The following is a 21,423-nucleotide window of genomic DNA, read 5'->3' as shown; positions in this document are numbered from 1 at the left end:
AATGATACTCATGCATTTCTTAATCTGTGTTTTAGTTTTTAAAACAATTAACAATCTAAAAAGAAGAATTAAGTTTTAAGGATATTTTCCAAGTTTGGTGAAACATTTCATGTATGAACTAAAATTTTCACTTATCAAACAAAACTATTATGTCTTGAATCTCATACTCAGTTTTACTGTTTTAAATTTTAGTCACAAACAAGAAAACTCCAAGTTGTCACTAGACACAAATAAATGATTCAAGTTCTGTGTCTTGGTCTCCACACTCACTTGTTTTTTCCAGTTCTGTCTACAGCAAGCACATGCTGAACCACAGGAGCTGGGAACAGGAGCTGAGCCCCAACCTCCAAGTCCCAAGCCCAGTGGCTTTGAACTGACTCTCAAAGTGAATGCAGGTACTGAATGCACATGTTGGAGTCCAGCTCAGATAAGGGGAATTCTCAAATTATGTTCCATGTGGAGTACAACGTTTATTCAAGGGGAAGTAATAAGAAGGTGCTAATTTGAAGTTTACGTGCATGCTATTAAAATTCAGCAGTAACTACAGCAACTATTTCAAACATAGACCAATGTTGGGGAGGAGTATTTTATCACTGAAGCTGTTCAGAATAGCTGGCTCATAGAAATAATAAAAGAGGGAGATGAACTTCTGGTTGATACAACTTCCACTTTAACATTCTCTCCTGATGATGCATCTGCTTATCTCTGTGCACCTGGGGCCGAGAACTCCCGCCGCCATGCTCCTGGGGCCCCACTCTCTCCAGAGACTGCCCCGGAGTTAACAAATATTAACTGAGCACCAGGATGAATAAGACATCACTCCCTACACTGAGGCCAGAAGAGTGAACAAATCAAGCCTTTGATCTTATGTTCTGGGTGGGGAGGAAGGGAAAGATAATAAAAAATGAGGAAATAAATATATCAGATGTTAGGAATGATAGAAGTTGTGAACACTAAAAAAACAGATTAAGGAGAGCAGAGAGGGGTGTGGGGGAGGGTCCAGTTGTAATGGGTGATCAGGGGAGGCCTATCTGAAGTGACATGGGAATCACACGGACTTCCGGGTAAACAGAGGCCCAGGCTGAGGACAGAAGTGTCAGGCTCTGGAGGGAGCACCCTGGGAACAGGAAAGGGGCCCATGTAATTGGACCAGGGTCAGAGGGGAGAGATGTAGGAGATGAGGCCACGGAGCGGGATGGATCAGGTGAGCTCTTACTTGGCATAGTGGGGACATTGAATGCTACTCTAAGGGAATGGGAGCTTACGGGGGGGGGGGGGGGCTCAGATTTGAATAGAGAAAGGACTTGCTTTGCAACGTTTTCGCAGAATCACTGTCTTCTGTGTTGAAGACAAATGTATTGCAAGATGAGGAGGGCAAGGGCAGGAACAGGAGACCTCTCAGCGACAGTCCAAGACTGACCCAGAGTCTAAGACAAAGGTGGTTTAGACCAGGAACTAACAGTTGAAGAAGAAGAAGTAATAAAGTAAGGCAGAGCCAGTGAGTCTTGCTGTGGGATTGTGTGTGTGTGTGTGTGTGTGTGTGTGTGTGTGTGTGTGTGTGTAAGAAAGAGAGAGAAAGAAATGGTCAAGGATGGCCACCTCTGGAAGGGTGGGAGGGCTGTTGGCTGAGCTGGGGAATGCCTGAACTCTGGGAATAAGCAGATTTATAAACAGTGTTATAAACGTGTTGGCCATTGTAGGGCCAGTAGCCGTGGCTGGCCATCGTGGCCATTCACATGCAGATTCTCATTGGATTCAGGCAGATGGTAAAGAAAGAGTGGAGCCAAAAAAATGGTGGGCCATTCCTTTACTAAAGTCTTGCACTGGCCGATGAGCAAACACACAGGGTTTCCTAAGCCACTGATGCATCCTCCGGTTCCACAACCAGGAGAATCTTCTCCAGTTTCTCCTAGAATCAAAGGCCCCACCAGTCTCAGCGGAGCTCGCAAAGCCCCTCACCTCTGGTTCCCCATCTGCACACCTTCTCTTTCCCTGACAACATGGCTTCCTCTTTAGCAGTCCACATTCTCTCCTCTCTCACTCTGCAAACATGGCTTCTTTCTCAGCACTCTGCTTTCTCTCTGCAAACATGGCTTCTTTTTCTGCCTTTTCTCCTTCTTCCTTTCCAAAACTTTCTGGCATGAAAACCTCTCTTCCAGCAAACATTAGCAAAACAATGGACTTTCCCAAGCAGGAGGGTAATTTGCAATTTCACAGGCCACATATACCTGGCGCTGCCCAATCCCCAATGCAAACTATAAGTGAGCTAACATAAAAATCATATTTTACAAAGTTATTTGACCAACAGCCATTATTACTATTATTATTAATTTGTATTGTCTACCTCTACTCATTAGTGTGTGAAATACAATGAGGCAGGTTTTTCTCTCCAAACATTAGTGCCTAAAATAATGCCTGGCACATAGTAGGTGCCCAATTAACATGTGTGGAATAAATAAATGAATCATGAAAAATATAAAGTAGGCAGTGCATTATTATTTTGCAAAGGAAACTTATTTTTATGGTGTTTTTCATATTTTAAACAACTTCAAGTAATAAAGTTGTGCATTCTAATTGAAATTCAGAACAATTCAGAATACAATAAATATAATGAAAATTCTTTTCATATCATCCCCCACTCTTCTCCAGAGGTACATACATACAGTTATGTTAGCTTTGTATCATTGTAGAGATGTTTAATTTAATTACATACATGTGTCTCAAATAAATATATAGTTTTGTTTTTACTTTAGATTTAAGTAAATAACAAACTGTGGGAATTTGTAGGTTTATGTAGCCAAATATTGCAATCATTTCCTTCATGACACTGGAGATTTGTGTGTTCATAGCCCTTATATTCTGATTTTTAATAACTATTTTGTCCCTGGGAGATTTTAAAATTTTCCTATTTATCCTTAGAGTTTAGAAATTTACCAATATAGATCTAGTTGAAATTTTAAAGTTATCACGCTCAGTCATTTTTTCAGTCTGAATATGTGTATACCTTTCTTCAGTGCAGGTAAAAATCTATTCATTTTCTTTGATTATTTCTTCCTTCCCATTTCCTCTGATCCTCCCCTCTGAAATTCCATCAGACTACTGTTAAATGCCTCCTGCATTTTTCCAACAGTCTCTTAGTACAAGCCTCCTGTCTGGTTGTCTTTCATTCTTTGTTTTGGCGACAGAGAATCTGATAAGAAAGAAAAACAGTAAATACAAAAATACTGGCCTGCTACTTGACTCATCTGTTCATATAAAGTGTTTTGTGGGAGGAATGTCAATCAAGAAAGGAGTCATTTCTTCCATATGTGCCTTGACTGGGCAAGCCCAGGGCTTTGAACTGGTGACCTCAGCATTCCAGGTCGATGCTTTATCCACTGCGCCACCACAGTCAGGAAAGGAGTCATTTCTTTATCACTTGAAGACTTTATGTCAGCTGGGACCTCCTGGTTCTCAGAACTTACTTAAAATTGCTTTGAATTTCAAATTCATGACTTATTGAAGTGCCAAGACCATCCCAAGATGTCTGTGAGTTTCAGGGTGTGCTCAAACCCTGATGGCCTTCTTGTGTTATAAAGTAGTGTAATCCGTGGGTTACATAGAGACACTAAGATAAGTTATAGGAGAAATTTTAGGAGGAGCTTTATTAATAAGCCAGCAACATATATGGCAGGGGTCCCCAAACTACGGCCCACGGGCCACATGCGGCCCCCTGAGGCCATTTATCCGGCCCCCACCGCACTTCTGGAAGGGACACCTGTTTCATTGGTGGTCAGTGAGAGGAGCATAGTTCCCACTGAAATACTGGTCAGTTTGTTGATTTAAATTTACTTGTTCTTTATTTTAAATATTGTATTTGTTCCCATTTTGGTTTTTTTACTTAAAAATAAGATATGTGCAGTGTGCATAGGGATTTGTTCATAGTTTTTTTATACTCCGGCCCTCCAACAGTCTAAGGGACAGAGAACTGGCCCTCTATGTAAAAAGTTTGGGGACTCCTGATATATGGGGTATAGCTAACACAAATCCTGCAGCCCAGATGATAGTCCTGATGCTGCTTTTATAGAGACAAAAATCACATACTGGTTAAGGGGAAAAGGAGGGGGAGCACAGTACAAAAGTTTTTACTGATAAGCTTATAACATCTATCTATAGGATCTATTAAAAGGAAAAAAAATTCTTACACATCAAGACCATAAGATAACACAGTAGTGATAAATGTTTTACATACCCATCAAAGACATTCCCAAAACTTCTAGGGTCTACCATCTATCCCTGTCACCACAATAGTGAAAAATGAAATGTTTAGGATAAGGAGAGAAGCTAAATGAAATTACCTTTGCTAAGAGTGTTGAGGCTAGCTTATTAGGAAACCTAATAAGCTAATCTCTGCTTGCTTAGTTTATAAGTTTTGTACATATAAAGAATTTCAGAAGAATGATTATTAGAAAGCATATAAAACGTTACAGAATACAGGTTTTTCAAGCAAGGGAAGTGGGCTCATGATCCCTTCGTCTAGAGCAGTGGTAGTCAACCTGGTCCCTACTGCCCACTAGTGGGCATTCTGGCTTTCATGGTGAGTGGTAGTGGAGCAACCAAAGTATAAATCAAAAGATAGATTTAACTGTAGTAAGTTGTTTTATAAAGATTTATTCTGCCAAACTTAGCGAAAATCCAACATAAAGTACTTGGTAAGTAATTATTATTATATGCTTTAACTTGCTGTAACTCTGCTTTATAAATTTTATAAAGTAAAGTTACTTCCCTACTTTATAAATCACCATTACTGTGGAACCGGTGGGCGGTTAGAAAATTTCACTACTAACAGAAATACAAAAGTGGGCGGTAGGTACAAAATGTTTGACTACCCCTGGTCTAGAGGTATATGTTACTCTCATGACTTCAGGATGGGAAGAAGAGTTAGGATTAATATAGGAATTTTTAATTAAGGTACATAAACATTGTTTCCTAAAGGCTTTTAAGAAAAGAGAAGAGAAAGGGGTTTTCAGATAGGTTCTATCTTCTTTGCTCTGTGTAGTAAGTGGCGTCAGTCCTTCCAGAGAACTATAGAAACTAGTTAAACTATGACTAGCTGATTTTTGTCCCTTGTAAGCTCTTCTTCTTGTTTTTTCTTCCTCAGAAAGGAGGGGTAAGGGGGCCTGACTCTTCCTTTTAAAATATTAATGTTAACAATTTTTGCAATTCCTTGGCACCTTATCACATTTGTACTGGAGTCATTGCTGTGTGGCACAAAATATTTTTCTACCATGTGTTTGTCCAGCTGACAAACTCAGTCCTTGCTTCAGTTTAATAGTTATCTCCACACAAAATATGATGTATCTTTTTTTTCTTTTTCTTAAGTGAGAAGCGGGTAGGCAGAGAGACTCCCACATGCACCCCAAGGGGATCCACCTGACAAGCCCCCTATTGGGCGATGCTCTGCCCATGGAGCTGTTTGAGCTATTTTAGCACCTAAAGTGAGGCCAGGGAGCCATCCTCAGTTCCCAGAGCCAACTTGCTCCAATCAAGCCATGGCTGCAGGAAGGGACAAAACGGAGAGAGAGAGAGAGAAAGAGAGAGAGAAATGAGAGGGGGGAAAGGGTGGAGAAGCAGATGGGCACTTCTCCTGTGTGTTCTAACAAGGAATCGAACCTGGAACATCTATATGCTGAGCCGACACTCTACTGCTGAGCCAACCGGCCAGGGCCTGATGTTTCTTAAAAGTTAGGCAAGACTGCCCTGCCTAAGGGATCATATTGTTAATGTAGGTAGCTAGATAGCAATAAGGGAAGGAAGCCAAGGGACTCAAACATTGAAGGGTCTGCTTGCTTCACTGGGAAGTTGCAGTTTTGACACCCCAAGGGATTATAGCCTTGCCTTGCTAAGGAGATTAACGCTGTCTCCGATGGAGGAAGGAAGGACCAGTATTTCAGTCTCCCCAGGGTACAAACAGTTCATCCAAAGACGATGAGGGGAGGAATAACAGCAGCAGGAGGGAGTCCTTTGCCAAGTGTATGTGCATTAGAGGCCAAGATGGCAACCATAGATGACTGTCAGTCTAGCTTGGAAAAAGGATCCCATTGGTTGAGGGGAGGGCCCAATAGGAGCTCATGAAAAATTAAAAAATTGATTGGTTTGTTTAAAGAATATAACCTAGGAGGAACAAATGAGACCTCTCTCTCTCTCTCTTTCTTTTCTCACTTGGAAACACATGCTTGCCCTTTGTTGGTGAGTTCTCCAAGAAGCCTGGCAGCCCTAGAAGCCCCACAGCTGCCCGGCTGCTGGCAGCTGTGTGGACTCCAAACAGGCCTGGCTGGACACAGTGCCAACTGGAGCGCAGCTGAGAACACAGACTGTGCTGAAGGACAAGGACAAAGACTGGACTGGACTGAACTTTGATATGAATTGGATCGCGGCACAGAATTTCTGGACACTGGCCTTTGTCCTGGGTCTAATGAAAACTAGGTTGGACTCTGTCCAGGGTGGGGCAGAGGGAGATGAGACACATGGAACCTGGGGGCAGCCTTCCATTTCAACCTCATTTCAAGTAAATCTGACCAAGGAAGCCTCATCCCCTGTACGTAGGTCTTTGGAATGCTCTCCTCAGACTCTGTGGAAGAATACTATGCCCATTGGTATCAATACAACAAACAATTTATTCTGTTATATCTTAATTCCTCTTTATTAAAGTGCTTTCCAGACACTCAGCCACCTGAGTCTCCTCCGTGACCCTTTTTTACGCAGCATCGCTGACTCCCTCTTCCTTGCGGCCCTCCCTGCTCCCAAATATTTCCCCTCTGTTAGCTCAGCTTCTGCTATAAACAAACTTAACACAGAACTGTCTGCATCCAGGGCAAAACACTCCCAATCAGACCCATTATCTTATAAAGCAGAGTGGGTTATAAGTAGCAATATTTTGTTCTGTTTTACATGGCTACAAACTATGCCTGGTGATGGGAATTGACTTATTTTAGCATTCTGGAGATGGAAGGGAACTTAACATTTTCTAGCAACCTGAATGTAGCTAATTACAGTACTCTTCTAAGAGTTGAGTTTGTTGCCTTATAACCTCCTTCCAAATACAGTTTTGACCTATCATAAGACACCTCATGAATAGCTGATACACCTAGGCAGTTTTTACTATCCATATTCTACCTAGAATCTGGCTTTCTGTGGTTTCTAGTTTTCTTCTCCAGAGAAGTAAAATCAATAGTGCTTTGTGGGCAACCAGTGATAAGGAGAAACACTGTGAGAAATAAAGAAACTCAGAGTTTCTCTAGTTGTCTGAGAAGATGATGTGTCTTTTAGGAGTTGCATTTGGCTTTAAAATAGGCGTCTGTTTGTCTCATGTAAGAGGATGTGTAAAGGTGGGCTTCCCAGAATACTTCAGCATAGGCAGACATCACCCTTGACCCAGTGTCTTTCTCTCCTCATGCTTGTCTCTTTTTAGTGTGTGACTCTGGCCCTTAAAATTGCAAGACAGCTGTGACAGCTCCAGCCATCACCTGCTTATATATCAAAGCCAGAAGTGTTTGCACAACTACTCCTAGCAATGAGAGAGGCTAGGAGATTGCTTATAGCTGTCATAGGTTCCATTGCAGAGGCAAACAAAAGAGAGGGGGTTATGAATGAAATCTGGGTGAGCTAAACCTTGGGGTCTGCTACACATTGCAATGGCTTCTTGAGACACAGGAGGAAGCATGTGCTTTGGTGGGGAAGGTAGATTTGGTTTGGGCCATATTGAGTTTGAGTTTCTGGGTAATCCCAAAAGACTGATGGCTGGATCTTCTCCAGCCTAACACATTTTTCTGCTCCTCAGTACAGAAGCAGCATAGCTAGCAGCCCTTGATTTGGACTTGCCTGTTCATAAACAGTGCACAGGACATAACCAGGAAGTAAAAAAAAAAAAAAGTCAAGACATGAGTCAGGCTGTTGCATCTCTTTGACCTTCATAATTGGTCAAATAATACACATATCACCCAAAGTAGACCAATAAGACTAATTTCTAAGGGCTTTTGTGGACTATGTATTGGCAAAGAGAAACTAATTTTTCCCTGGCTTATTAATAGCTGGGATGTAAATGGAGAGATTGGTAGCTACTTGGCTATAATATGGCAACACGGTGCTGACAACATGGTGCTACGGGGATGGCCCTGCATCCATATGGTCAGTGGAGATTACAGAACGGCATGAGGGATGAGAAGGCAGTTCTCCAAGGCACAGGTGGGAGTCGTGAGACTGGGCTATGAGTCCCCAGTCTAGAACACATGGCTTTCCTAAAGCAGCCATGTCAAAACAAGAACAAATATTGTTCAATTAGAAATTATGTAATGTCTTACAAATATTTAACTATTTTTAAGAAGTCAGATGCCAAAGTTTGAGAAAATAATATGCAACAAAAAATACTGCAGCATAGTTTTTAATAGCAAAACCTGGCAAAATGTAAATATCCAACTACAGTAAAATGGTTGTGTGAATTATGGCATGTCCATGTATGGATGTGTTATGTAGCTTTTAAAAATTACATGTCAGGCCCTGGCAAGTTGGCTCAGTGGTAGAGCGTCAGCCTGGCATGTGGAAGTTCCAAGTTTGATTCCTGGCCAGGGCACACAGGAGAAGCACCCATCTGCTTCTCTACCCTTCCCCCTCTCCTTTCTCTCTCTCTTTCTCTCTCTCTTCCCCTCCTGCAGCCAAGACTCCATTGGAGCAAAGTTGGCCCAGGCACAAAGGACGGCTCCATGGCCTCCATCTCAGGCGCTAGATGGGCTCCGATTGCAAAGGAGCAACGCTCCAGATGGGGAGAGCATCGCCCCCTAGTGGGCATGCTGGGTAGATCCCAGTTGGGTGCATGTGAGGGTCTGTCTCTCTGCCTCCCTGCTACTCACCTTAGAAAAAAAATACAAAAAAAATTACATGTCAAACAATTTTTAACCCTGGCCAGATAGTTCAGTTGGTTAAAGCATCATCCAAAGCACAGAGATTGCCAGTTTGATCCCAGGTCAGGGCACATACAGGAACAGATTGATGTTTCTGTCTCTCTCTTTCTCCTACCCTCCTTCTTCTCTCTCTAAAATCAATAAATAAAAATTAAAAAAATACAATTATTAATGACAGTGGAAAATACTCATAATATGTATAATAATATAAAATTACATAAACCGTATGATTCTGTTTTCTCCCCTAAAAAGTCTTAATTTGCAGATAAAACAGATTGGAATGAAATATATCAACATAATGGTGAAATTATGAATAATTTTGATTTTTTTTTGTCCTCCTTGTGTTTTCCAATGAGTTTTACATTCATATTCAGGGGGAAATTTTTGTTTAAAGGTGGGGGAAAAGGAGCAATATCTCTGGTCATCATTTCAAATCTATCCTCAATAGCAACCTGCCCTTTGCTAGTCCCGGCACACTGGGCAGTCTGTGAGTGAGAGCTAGCCTATAGGTCCAGATTCTTTGTCATTACAGCATTATGGGCTCTGTGATGGTGGGGCGCTCACCCTGCCCGTTCTGACCCTGTGCTGTCCTGTCCTGTCCTGCACCCATGTGCAATCTGACACATACTGTTAAGTTGCAGAGTGCAGCCCAGGCCTGACGTTAGTGCCAATTCAGAAAGAGAAATGAAGAAAGAAGTTGAGAGGTCACGCTAAAGAAGGTGCTCTCTGAGCAGGATGTGAGGGCATTTTGCTTTAGCTCTCTGTGTCTCTTCATTCACCTGTGCAGTGGGAATAATACTAGCACACTTCTATGGTATTGATGTGAAGACTTTATGAGTTAACCAAGAGAGGTAAGGTCCTTGTCATTGCACTGGGCACACAGGAAATGCTACAGGAGCCCTGTTCTTACTGTTAGGTGCTCTTGCTCAAATGCTGTCTCCTCCGAATGCCTGTCAACCCCATGTGGGGACTGCTGTTCACATGCTCTATAGCTGTGACCTTGACCTGTGTTTGGAAGCCTCAGCCCCTTCCCATGTCTGTCTTTTATTAGCTCATCGCAAACTTCTTTATCCTCCAGGATCACAAACCCCTGCAATCAGGGATTTGTTAAATTTCTATTCCCTTTGGTACATTGCACCTGGCAGGTACTAAATAAAACTTATTTAATTAGCTTTAAAATAATATGTTTACTTCTTCTCCCAGGTGTCCTGACTATATTTTCTTTTTAAATCACAGCACCCTTTAAACCCCAGTGTGAACATTCTCTGCTCTTCCTGGGCCCGTTCCTACAGAAAAGTACCATCGGCTCCATGACTAAGGGCCAACTTAGGCCATTGAATGAGAGGTCATTTGCCCAAGACACACAGCCAGACAAATATAAAGATATACTTGAGCCCAGGTCCCCAGCAGGGGTCCCCTCTGTGTCACCCCTAGAAGCTAATCTCCAATGTAGAGAAGAAGGGGCACACGTGTTCCTCATTCCCAGCCTAAGGGTGGGTTGGCCATGTGCGTTCATAGCTCCTGGGCTCTCAGTATGTGTTCTCATGAATGAATATTTATTTGTTATAAAACCATTCATGGCCCAGGCTGCTCCAGTTCCCTGGCAGGTTTGTAAGGAATAAAAGCCAATTTTTGAAATAGTTATAGTGACCTCTGTTTGAGGTCACTCTCAGAGTAGTAGTAGGGAAAAGCCTTACTACTGCGCTCCAGAGCTGGAATCAGGAGCTGGGCCTGATTTAATACAGACAAGCACTCAGGAGACGCTCCTGGAGCATGCGCCAGCCCCAAGTTCGAATTCTGTCTGTCCAAGTGGCTTGAAGTGTTCTACTGGGCAGCCCCGTGCATTTACTTGGCCTGAATATTGTGTCTTTCAGCCCAGAGAGAACTCAAGCAAGGTGAGAATTTTCATGTAAATGATTCTCAGCATTTTTTTAGCATAATCACAAATTGGCAATGACCATTGCTCTATTGATGTAGGAGGCTCTGGAGAAAGCTTTCTGTTTAATCCGCAAACAGAGGATCTGCGCTTGATCACAGGGCTCTTGCCATTTCATAATGGCATTGGAGTGTCTGTCTTGCTGGTGCATGACTCACAGGCTGAGTCGCCTGCTGCCAGATACCACAAATAATGCTGCTATTCAGAAAGAGGAGGGATGCTCCTGGCACTGCTCAGAAGTGATTTTTTATATTAGAAACCTTATTTACGTGTCCTCCAGAATTTTCCAAACCCCTCCAAGAGGAAATACAGTGCTCTTAGCTCAGCTGGTGAGGCGGAGGAAACAAAGCACATTATGTGTAATATCCCTGAAGACAAATTACAATATTACCTCTGAATGTTAACTTGATGCATGTGCCGGTAATTACCTGTGCTTAGAACAGAAAATGGGAGGGAAGGTTCAATGAACACCCACCTGTGTATTACAAATGATGTTGTTCCAAAAGAAACAAAAGTTAAGAAGAGGAATTGGAAGAGAGGGAAGGAAGTCTGGTAATTAAACATCCTTTGGCAAGGAATGCATGAACCTGCAGGAGAATCACCTGGACCATAGATCTTTGTTGTTCATCCCTTCGGCAATGGATGAATCCTTGAGAAGTCATGTTAATTTCTGCCCCCTCCCTGAACCACCATTGGTGTCCCAAGTGTTCCTCTATCAAAGATCAGGATAAAACAGCTCTGACACAGTGAGGCAAGCTCAGGGAGCATTCAGAGTCCTAAGGCAAAGGATTAAGGCTAATTCTCTGGGAGTCTCCACTGTGACCCTATGACCAGCTCAAGTTCAGATGGGCTGCCTGAGCCCATCACAGCATAGAATGTCGTGCTTCACTCATACCCCTTGTGTCCTGGCCTGCTTGTGCTCCCAGCAGCTAGCACTTGCACCTCTCACATGGCAGACTGCCCCATCCCATGTGGAGGGCACGTGGAAACCCAGAAGTGCCTGGGAATTCACCTCTTCCAGCAGATGTTCTTGACCAACTACTGATGGGTGTAGAAGGGTGATAGTCTAGTCCTCTTGCCTTGCTCTCCTCATGCCCACAGTTCAACAATTCTGATGCCTCTCCTGAGCTCCCCTGTGGGAGTGATCCCACAGCCCTGCCTGGGACTTGGCTGGATGCTGCATACTGGTTCCACTTTTCCATTCCCTTAGTAGGCTTTCCAGGAACACTTCATAGTAATCACTTTCACACGAACCTGTGGACCACTGATGATGGATTGAGAAACATTTTCATGTGCAGAAATAAAGGACTTGACTGTTCGGGCCACAGCAAGGATGAGGATTCAACACAAAGTAGCCAGTCAACAGGATGACTGACTAAAGATATCTCCTTAGAAGTACTGGCCCTACATGTCAGCTCGTTACCCCAATCATATCCCCTCTTGCTCAATTCAAATAGGAGACACACAATCAGTCAGTAACCCCAAGAAAAGCAGAAACATCAATGGAAAGCAGATGTCTCACCAAAATGGTGAAGCATTGGACTAGTAAGCCATTGGTCAATGGGGCCATGGGATAACCTTACATTGTTTAAGCTTGTTTCAGCCTACATCGTCTCACTCCTGCATGTGCTTCCACTGCGCTGAGCCCTGCCCTGGCTCTGGGGAGGCTAAATCTGTTTTGTTCTCTTTCTTCCTCCTCCCCACACACATCCTCCCACCGACCAACATGACCATGTTCCTTGTAACCTGAAAAAATTTAATAAATATGAAAAAATATATATACATAATTCTAAGACCCAGAAATAGCATATAGTCCCTATTAACATTTTAAAATATAATTTATATAATTCTTACAAAGTTAATATATTTTTAAAAAAACATTTTATTTATTAATTTATTTTTTGTGACAGAGACAGAAAGAGGGACAGATAGCGACAGACAGGAAGGGAGAGATGAGAAGGATCAATTCTTTGTTGCAGCACCTTAGTTGTTCATTGATTACTTTCTCATATGTGCCTTGACCAGGGGACTTCAGCAGACCGAGTGACCCCTTGCTCAAGCCAGCAACCTTGAGTTCAAGCCGGTGAGATGTGCTAAAACCAGATGAGCCCGTGCTCAAGCTGGCAACCTCGGGGTTTTGAACATGGGTCCATATTATCCCAGTTCAAAGCTCTAGCCACTGTGCCACCGCCTGGTCAGGCTAAGATTACACTGGGAAACAAAATTTTTGTTGCATCCACAAAAACAGTTGCTCTTACCTAATTCAAATGTGCTGATCACAAATCTGACATTAGTTTTTCTCTGTAAGCTACAGTTTTTTTGCAATTCAAGATTTTAGGTTTTCATCTTATTGTAAAATTTTCAAAATTTAGTTTAACATAATGAAGTAGAATGTCTTCTTGGGCATCATCTTTGTGAAAATATAATAATTTATATAATGTGGTAAATACACTAATATACTAAAAGATGATTGCATCAGAATTTGTCTTCAATTTCAAAATAGAACATATTAAAACACTTATTTTAATTATAAAATTTGCACAAAACTTATTTAAATTCTATTCAGGCAAAAATTTGTGTTTGTAGCTCTTGCGTTTGTGTACTTGTTGAGGATAATCTCATTTGATGCTCCAGCAGTAGTCTGCTCATCACTAACAGCTCCAAGATTTTTGGGAAACTTATCAAGGTGAATGTTCAGGAAGTGAATCTTAATGCTCATGTTACATCCAATGTTGCAGAAAGCCAACAGTATCCTTTGGACCTGAAGTTCACAGTTTTCTGCTTTTTTGTTGACAAGGAAGTTCTTTGTAACTGCCACAAAAGACTGCCATGCTGCTTTCTCCTCCTTATTAATCCTCCTGGCAAATTCTTCATCATGTATGAGGGTTGGAATTTGAGGTCCATCGAATACAACTGCTTTTTATCTTCTCAAAAGACAAGGCAGGGGCCCTGGCCAGTTGGCTCAGTGGTAGAGCATCAGCCTGGCGTGCAGGAGTCCCGGGTTCGATTTCTGACGAGGGCACACAGGAGAAGCGCCCATCTGCTTCTCCACCCCTCCCCCTCTCCTTCCTCTCTGTTTCTCTCTTCCCCTCCCACAGCTGGGGCTCCATTGGAGTGGGGTTGGCCCGGGTGCTAAGGATGGCTCTGTGGCCTCTGCCTCAGGCACTAGAGTGGCTCTGGTTGCAACGGAGCGATGCCCCAGATGGGCAGAGCATCGCCCCCTGGTGGGCGTGCCGGGTGGATCTCGATTGGGCGCATGTGGGAGTCTGTCTGACTGCCTCCCCATTTCCAGCTTCAGAAAAATACAAAAAAAAAAAAAAAAGACAAGGCAGGAAAAACAGAAATAATATGTTGAAAGCATTCACTTTTTCTATTCAAAGCCTGAGCAAACTGCTTCATTAAGCCAAGTTTGATGTGAAGTGGGGGAAAATGATTCTGTCTCGATTAACTACAGGTTCATTCACAGTATTTTGCATCCTTACTTCCAGAGTTTCGCGTTTAGGCCACTCCTTCTGTGTCCAGTGTTTCTCCCGAGCTTGGCTGTCCCACAAACACAGAAAGCAAGGATACTTTGTGAAACCTCTGTTGTCCTAGCAGGAAATTTACCATCTTAAGATCCACACAAATGATCCAGTTATGCTCCTCATACTTCAGAAAATTGAGGACAATTTTTATGTCATTATAATCTTCTCGCAGATGAATAACCATTTGAAACCACGGCATAAACATTACCGTTGTGTAGAAGAACACATTTCAGACTTCGTTTAGAGCTGTCAAGAAATAGCCAAAAAAGTCCACAAAAATTTGTTCACGCTTCCTGAAATGGGATACTTTAGCTGACCAGTGAAGTATATTCTTTTCATGCAGGCTGGAGGCTAATAACTCAGCTGCTTTCTTTGATAGGCCCAAATCTCTTACTAAGTCATTCAATTCAGGTTGGCTAAACTGCTGAGGGGTTAATGACTGCTTGGCATCAGAAGAAGACCCTTCAGATTGTACAATCATTTTCTCATGCATCTTATCAAAATATACTTGATCACCATGTTCACTTTCTTCGTCCTTAGAAGAAATAAAACCATTGAAAACTGGAACCGGGAGTGTCTCAGAGTGTGGGATAGGTCGTATTGCTGAAGAAATATTAGGATATGTGATTATATGCCGTTTTTTCTAGCTGATACCCTTTGTATGGATCAGACAGAAATAACAGTCACTGCTGGGGTCCTTAGGTTCACGCGAAACCATGGGAATATCAAAAGGCATTCCTTTGCGTTTTCTTTTTGTCCAGTCATGAAGCATTTCCTCGCAATTATGACACACAATATGAGGAGCCCAATTCTTGTCTGGATCGCCAAGGGGAACTTGAAAATAGGCAATATACGCATGTGTCACAAATGATGAAATATTGCACCTTTGACATTGAAGTGTGTAACAGCCACATATATAACAGAAGGTGTCAGGACTATTTTTACATTTACGCCTACTCGAAGAAGCCATGATTCAATCTTAAAACAAAATAAGAGGGTGTTTTTATCAGCTAATAATTTTTTTACATTTAAAAACAACTACAATTATGTAAAAGTGATGTTTGCAAAACATTAATTGCCTTGTGGTTATGTTCAAACCAAGAGTCGTTGCCCTTTAACTCCAATTTAAAAACCAATGCGTGCCATTAACTGTAACAAAAAGAAATTAAAATTGCATAAAAACTAGAGCATGCACCAAAAAACAGATTTTAGATTTGAAATTAGTGTTACAGAAATATATAGAAACAGTTCTAAAACTTCATGCAACAGAAAATGGAAAAAAAATTGTTCCCCAGTGTTTTATATTATGTATGTCATGAGCATTTTCTCATCCCCTAAAATATTGTTCAAGTACATTACTGGCATACCACATAATATTTCACAGCAGGATGAACCATAATTTACTAGACCAATCTCCTTTAAATGCATTGCTGTGATGATCATCTTTATACATAAATCTTAATGTTTATCTCTGAATGGTAGATTTACTGGCTCAACAGGTATGAACTTCCTATAAGCCTTTATGTGGCTGAGTCCATGGTTCCCACATTGGCTTGCAAACTGGGGTATCTTGGGGACCTTCAGAGAGTACCAACAATAGGACAAACCTCAGATTTGCTTTGGCCCTGTGTCAAATCAAACTGTAATTCTGGTGATCTGGGGGATGGTCAGGGCTGGGAATTTTGAGGTTTTTAAGAGATTCTCAAGTGATACTATTAGATGTGGGACTCTACGCTATATTGTTTTCAGGGATGCTTTTAGCTTCAGGTGAGGACGGACTTTAAATGATAATAGAAGGAAACCTGATAAGAAAGGAGAGACACTAAAGTGAGGAACATCTCCTTTGCTTTATACTCGAAGTTCTTGGCCAAGGCTGACAGCTGACTGGATGACACCAAATGCCAGGGAGCATTCAGATGGCCTTTCTCCACCTGACATGACATTCTCTTGTTTGATTCCATTGTGCATTCTCCAGTGTCCCTGTAACTGAGGGGCTGCAATGGCCTGTCCTGCTGCACAGACTATGGCAGCTCAGCTGGCATTGACCTTGCCTTCCAGTGACCCCCAAAGAGACAGCAGTGGGTTCCTGAGGGCTTGCCTCCTGGCACTGGCTCTGGCCCCCTTCACTGGTTCCCAGTCTCTCGGGGGTTCTTCCCAGCCCAGTTCCACTTCATCAGAACCCACTTTGACTCACTGGAGCAATGAATGGCTCAGGAGGAATGCTCTGGGCATAGTGTCTGAGCAAAATGTCCTAGTAGATATTCCCATGACTCTTCTTTTCATGGTTTGCAGTTTGTATGTTGTTATCATTTCGCGTTGTGAATTTGCATGTGTTATTCCTGGATGTAATTGGGATATAAATAAATTTAATGTTATTATCATTGAGAGTAATGACAGTAATGGCATCTAAGTAACCAGAGTCACCCTGAAGCAAGAGTATAATTGATGAATTGTCTAAACTTACATCAGCCAGGAGTCAATCCCCAAACTAGAAACCATTCTAGGTCTTTAATGAAAGAACATATAAGAAGGGGAGTTAGTGATACAGGTGATGGAGACGAGAGACCCAACAGGGGATGTGAGGCGGGCTGGAGGGCAAACATGTCAGAAAGAGGGCACCCTCCCTGGGCTGCAGGAAAGGGGCAGGATCAGAGCCCAGAGCTGGGGCTGCTCATGGGAGGTGGGAGGGGCTGGGGAGGAGATGTAGGTGCTGTTAGACAGGCACTAGGGGCAGAGAGAGGAAAAAGTAGGAAAGGGAGGGACGAAGGAAAGAAGGGAGAGAGAAAGAGAGAGAAAGAGGGAGGGAGGGAGAGAGAAGGGGGGAGAAAGAGAGAGAGAGAAACACCCAGGGGACACCATTGGCATTGCACTATGGAACCCTGGGGCTGTCACCCTAGTTTTAAAGAGCTCACACCTCCCATCACCATATGCAAACTTGACCTCTAAACCTGAGCCTCAAAGAATTTTGCCATGTAACTCTTATTTAAATTTAAATCACAAATCCAGATTTTTTTTAAAGCCATAAATTAGAAGGCACAAATTAAAAATTACAAGAGCAAGAAGTGACAAAACAATTTGAGGTGATGGTATTCTTATGGCACTGGCCTCTCTCTTCCTGCATTGTCAGCACCTGTGCAGCCCTCAGCTTTCCTGTTAGACAGCATGCGCCTCAAAAACAGGTGTCCGCTGCTCCTGTCTGCAGCGCTGGGGAGCCAAGCTCAGCGCCTGCGCACAGTGAGACTGCAACATGTGCTCCTTCTAAAGTTATTCTGGGTCTTCGTGCTCCTATAACTTTTTGCAGCTTCCCTAATTGTATTGCTCTAAGTTCTTTGTCACTTTTTGCTCTCATAATTTCTAATTTATATGTCCTAATTTGTGGCTTCAAAACGGCCATAGGCAAAAGCAGTCAAAAACCAAAAGTGAGTGCACACACACACATATACAGTCAGTTCTCACTATTTGTGCTAATTATGTTGTTTGAAGTCTCTGTGAATATTGAATTCGCCAATATGAAAACATTGACCCTTGTTGGGCAAATGAGTTTGTAAAATTTATATTTTCTGAGTTGCTCACTTTTATTGTTAAAAATGGCCACTGCCCACATGAAACTGCTAATTATCTTCCTGCTTGGGAAGGGGCTTTATGCTAATATGTGCTCCAAGGAGGGGTTTTCGCCCCAAAAAGTTTTAAGAAGAAGAAGGAGAAAGAAGAGGCCATGGTTTTGCAGAGTGAGAGCAGGAAGGAAGAGTGCTGGAGAGAGAAGCAGCCAAGATGGCTGGGTGCTGAAGGAGAAGCCAGTTTTGTGCAGAGATGAGAAGGGAGAAGGTGTGCAGATGAGGAACCAGAGGTGATTGAACTGGTGGGGGGCCTTTGATTCCAGGAAAAACTGGAAAAGATTCTCCTGGTGGTGGAACTGGAGAATGTGTGAGTGGGTTTTGGTGCCCTGTGTGTTTTTTCTTGCCGACTGGTTGCGAGGCTAGAATAAAAGAATGAATGGCCCACCAGTTTTTGGCTCCACAGTTTCATTACCGTCTGTCCGAATCTAATGGGAACCTGCATGTGCCTGGGTGTGAGGGCGGCCACTACTGGCCTTCCACCCCTGCAGGAAATATGGGGTTAAGTTCCCAGAGCTGCTGGTCACAACCCAGAACAAACTGGAGCCAGGCAGGCGGTCTGAGTCCTGACAATACAGTACAAACATAAGTTTGTGAGCCAGCAAGAAAAGCCATTTTGAGTCACTTTTTTGTCACTTCCATGTGAACAAGTCTTGATTAATTTATCTACTTAAAAATAATGCCTCCTATTGTATTCTAGGAAAGAAGTGCTATCAATGCTGCTTTATCTTTAGTGACAGGAAACTCTCTGCCTAATGAGGCATTTTACAAAAGACAGCTTTTATGCAAACAACCCTGAGACACACGGACTGTATTCGAGGCACTGGAGTAGGCTTGGGAGATTACAAAACAAATATGACAACCTAAACCTTCAAAGGCTTCATGGTTTTAACTCTTCAATTTTTAAGAAATTGTTTTGGTTTTTTTTTTTGCCTGACTGGTGGTGATGTAGTGGATAGAGCACAGACCCAAGATGTTGAAGTCCCCAGTTTGAAACCCAAATGTACCCAGCTTGAGCACAAGCTCACCAGCTTGAGTGAGGGCTTGCCAGATTAAGTGCAGGGTCATCAACCTGATCCCAAGGTCGCTGTCTTGAACCCAAGGTCACTGGTTTAAGCAAAGGGTCACTGGCTCAGCTTGAGTCCCTTGGTCAAGGCACATATGAGAAGCAATCAATGAACAACTTAAGTAAAGCAACTATGAGTTGATGCTTCTCATCTTTTCCCTCTATCTCTCTCTATTCCTATTTCTCTCTCTCTCTAAAATCAATAAAATTAAAAAAAAATTTTAATTAAAGAAAAAAAAATTATTCCTTTTAATAAGGGAAAGATATTTGTCCTCTTGCTTTCTGTTTCACTTAGCAGTTGTGATACTAGTGCTCCATTAACACAACTGTAAAGTCTTGGTCACACACGATAGCAATCTGCATGTGGACGAGGGTGGCTCTGAGGACCCCAGTGAGACTCACTGTCCTGTCTGGGGCTTGTTGTCTGTGCCCCTTTGCTTCCTGCAGGTGGGCTGGGATGGCTCAGCTTTGGGCTGCAGTGGCTGAGCTGTCTGCTCCCCATATCTCCCACACTCCTTAGACCAGTGGGCTAGCCATCTGTGTCCTTCTCATGGTAATAGGAGAGTGCCTGCAGCAAGCTAAGATGAAACATGTGAGGCCTCCTAAAACACAGGCTCTCTTCCATTTTGTTCTGTTGGCAAGTCACACTGATAAGTCTAGAATCAAGGGGACAGAAATAATCAAACCTTTGCATGGGAGAGATTGCAAAGTCATAGAGCAAAATACATGAATATGGAGAAGGGTGAAGAATGGGAGCCAATAGTGTGTAGCCTGCTACACTCGTTCATTGGTCTTAGGTCTGCCTTCTAGAAATCCATTCTAGCTTAGTGGAGAATCACTTAACTCAAAGACAGCTCCAGCCTCAGATGAACCTGGCAGGCTTGCCAGGCGTCTTCTCACTAGGCCTCACTCTCCTCAAGTGAGGAGGATGGCAGGAGCCATCTGTCTATAAAGGGACCCAGAAAACTGTCATTGGTACCTTCATGATGTGCTCTTATCATGAGCTCTCTGGACTCAGGGCTTTGCATCACTCTAAGTTGTACACGGCAAATTGCTAAGTTCCAGAGAAGCCAATATTAATGGAAATGCATTAGCTATGAGGTTATCTTGAGCTTGTGTACTTCTTTCCAAGACCCCCCGGAGAAACTGTTTATACCAGGCTAATTTGCTCATTCCTTTGGTAGAAGTATGTTCTGGTAATAAGATTGGACAGGCTTCATTATTTCCTTTAATGCCTTGCTAGGAAGAGATTGATTTTCTGGAAGTGAAGTCTGATGCATTCCTTCTATTAAGTGAATTTCACTGCTTGCATCAGGAAGGCTATAAGAAGGAGCAGTGGTGTGCTGATGAAGGTTCTGGAAGAAAAGCCCTGGTTTTCGGTATCTGCTGATTTCTGTGGTGTACATATTTCCACCATGGCTGATTTTAAGCTGCCAATGTGGTGATGCCTCTGAACATAGTCTTGGGAGAAGATGCCCCTTCATGAACCTGCTCTGCCCCCACACTGCCTGCACTAGTGTGCTATTGGATAGGAAAAACAGATTTGTTTCCTGGGTGTTTTAGGGGGAGGGGAGATTACATTTGTTTCCTATAGACTTTCTCAGAAGTTATAGTCAGCACTGGATCATTTAGGATGAACTTAGAGTATTGACAGAAAGGGCTTTCTCTAGACAGGGCTTTTGAAAAGTAATAATAATACTGGCTCTTTACCCTCAGGTGCCTTCACACCAGGCACTTTTCTTAGCGCTTAACATGCAGTAACACAATCACTTTTTAGCACAATTCTGTGAGAGAGATGCTGTTGGGAAAGCTGAGGCCTGAACAGATGGAGATTGAGATAAAACCCAGAGTTCTTGTTTGACGTCATGAGGTTCTCCTGACACCCTCTTGAAACCGGGGGAGTCTGGAGTTGGGACGGATGGTTTCCGCCTGCCCTCGCATGTACTGCCCCTGCTACCTCATTGCTCTTGTTCACTTCCTCTGTGTGGTGAGTGCTTCCCCTGTAAGATACAGGAACAAGAATCAGCTTCTCCAAGGACAGTGTGGATCTGCCTGCCTGTGCCATGGCTGTGTCAAGTGATGAGCAAAGCGGTGTGCGCTAGCTCCCACAAGCAAGCATTCAGGAATTTCGTAAGCCATTATTAAAAATTAAATTACATAAACTTACAATTAAGTGTACTGTGTTAAAATAAAGAGAATAAATACTCACTACTCATAACTTCCTATTATACTCATACTATAATCTATGCTTTTATAGTAACGTTTATGTTTCCTGCACCCACATAGTAGAAACACCTGTCTTGTGCTGGCTACTGTGTGGCTCCACCCAACTCTCTGTTCAATAATA

At 42.7% G+C, this 21,423-nt stretch overlaps 1 protein-coding gene across 1 annotated transcript in view; it reads left to right on the top strand.

The window, feature by feature from the left end:
* Positions 1–335: 335 nt before the first annotated feature.
* SLC24A3 (solute carrier family 24 member 3) overlaps positions 336–21,423 on the top strand; it is a 641,322-nt gene continuing 620,234 nt past the window's right edge. Inside the window, exon 1 of the mRNA XM_066387038.1 lies at positions 336–395. The gene's annotated coding sequence lies outside the window, so the exon portion shown is untranslated. The remainder of the gene's footprint in view (positions 396–21,423) is intronic.

This window comes from Saccopteryx leptura, chromosome 5 (genome assembly GCF_036850995.1).
Source record: "Saccopteryx leptura isolate mSacLep1 chromosome 5, mSacLep1_pri_phased_curated, whole genome shotgun sequence".
In the NCBI taxonomy this organism is placed as follows: domain Eukaryota; kingdom Metazoa; phylum Chordata; class Mammalia; order Chiroptera; family Emballonuridae; genus Saccopteryx; species Saccopteryx leptura.
Note: the sequence above shows the minus strand (reverse complement) of the source record. Positions and strands in the feature narration are given on the sequence as shown.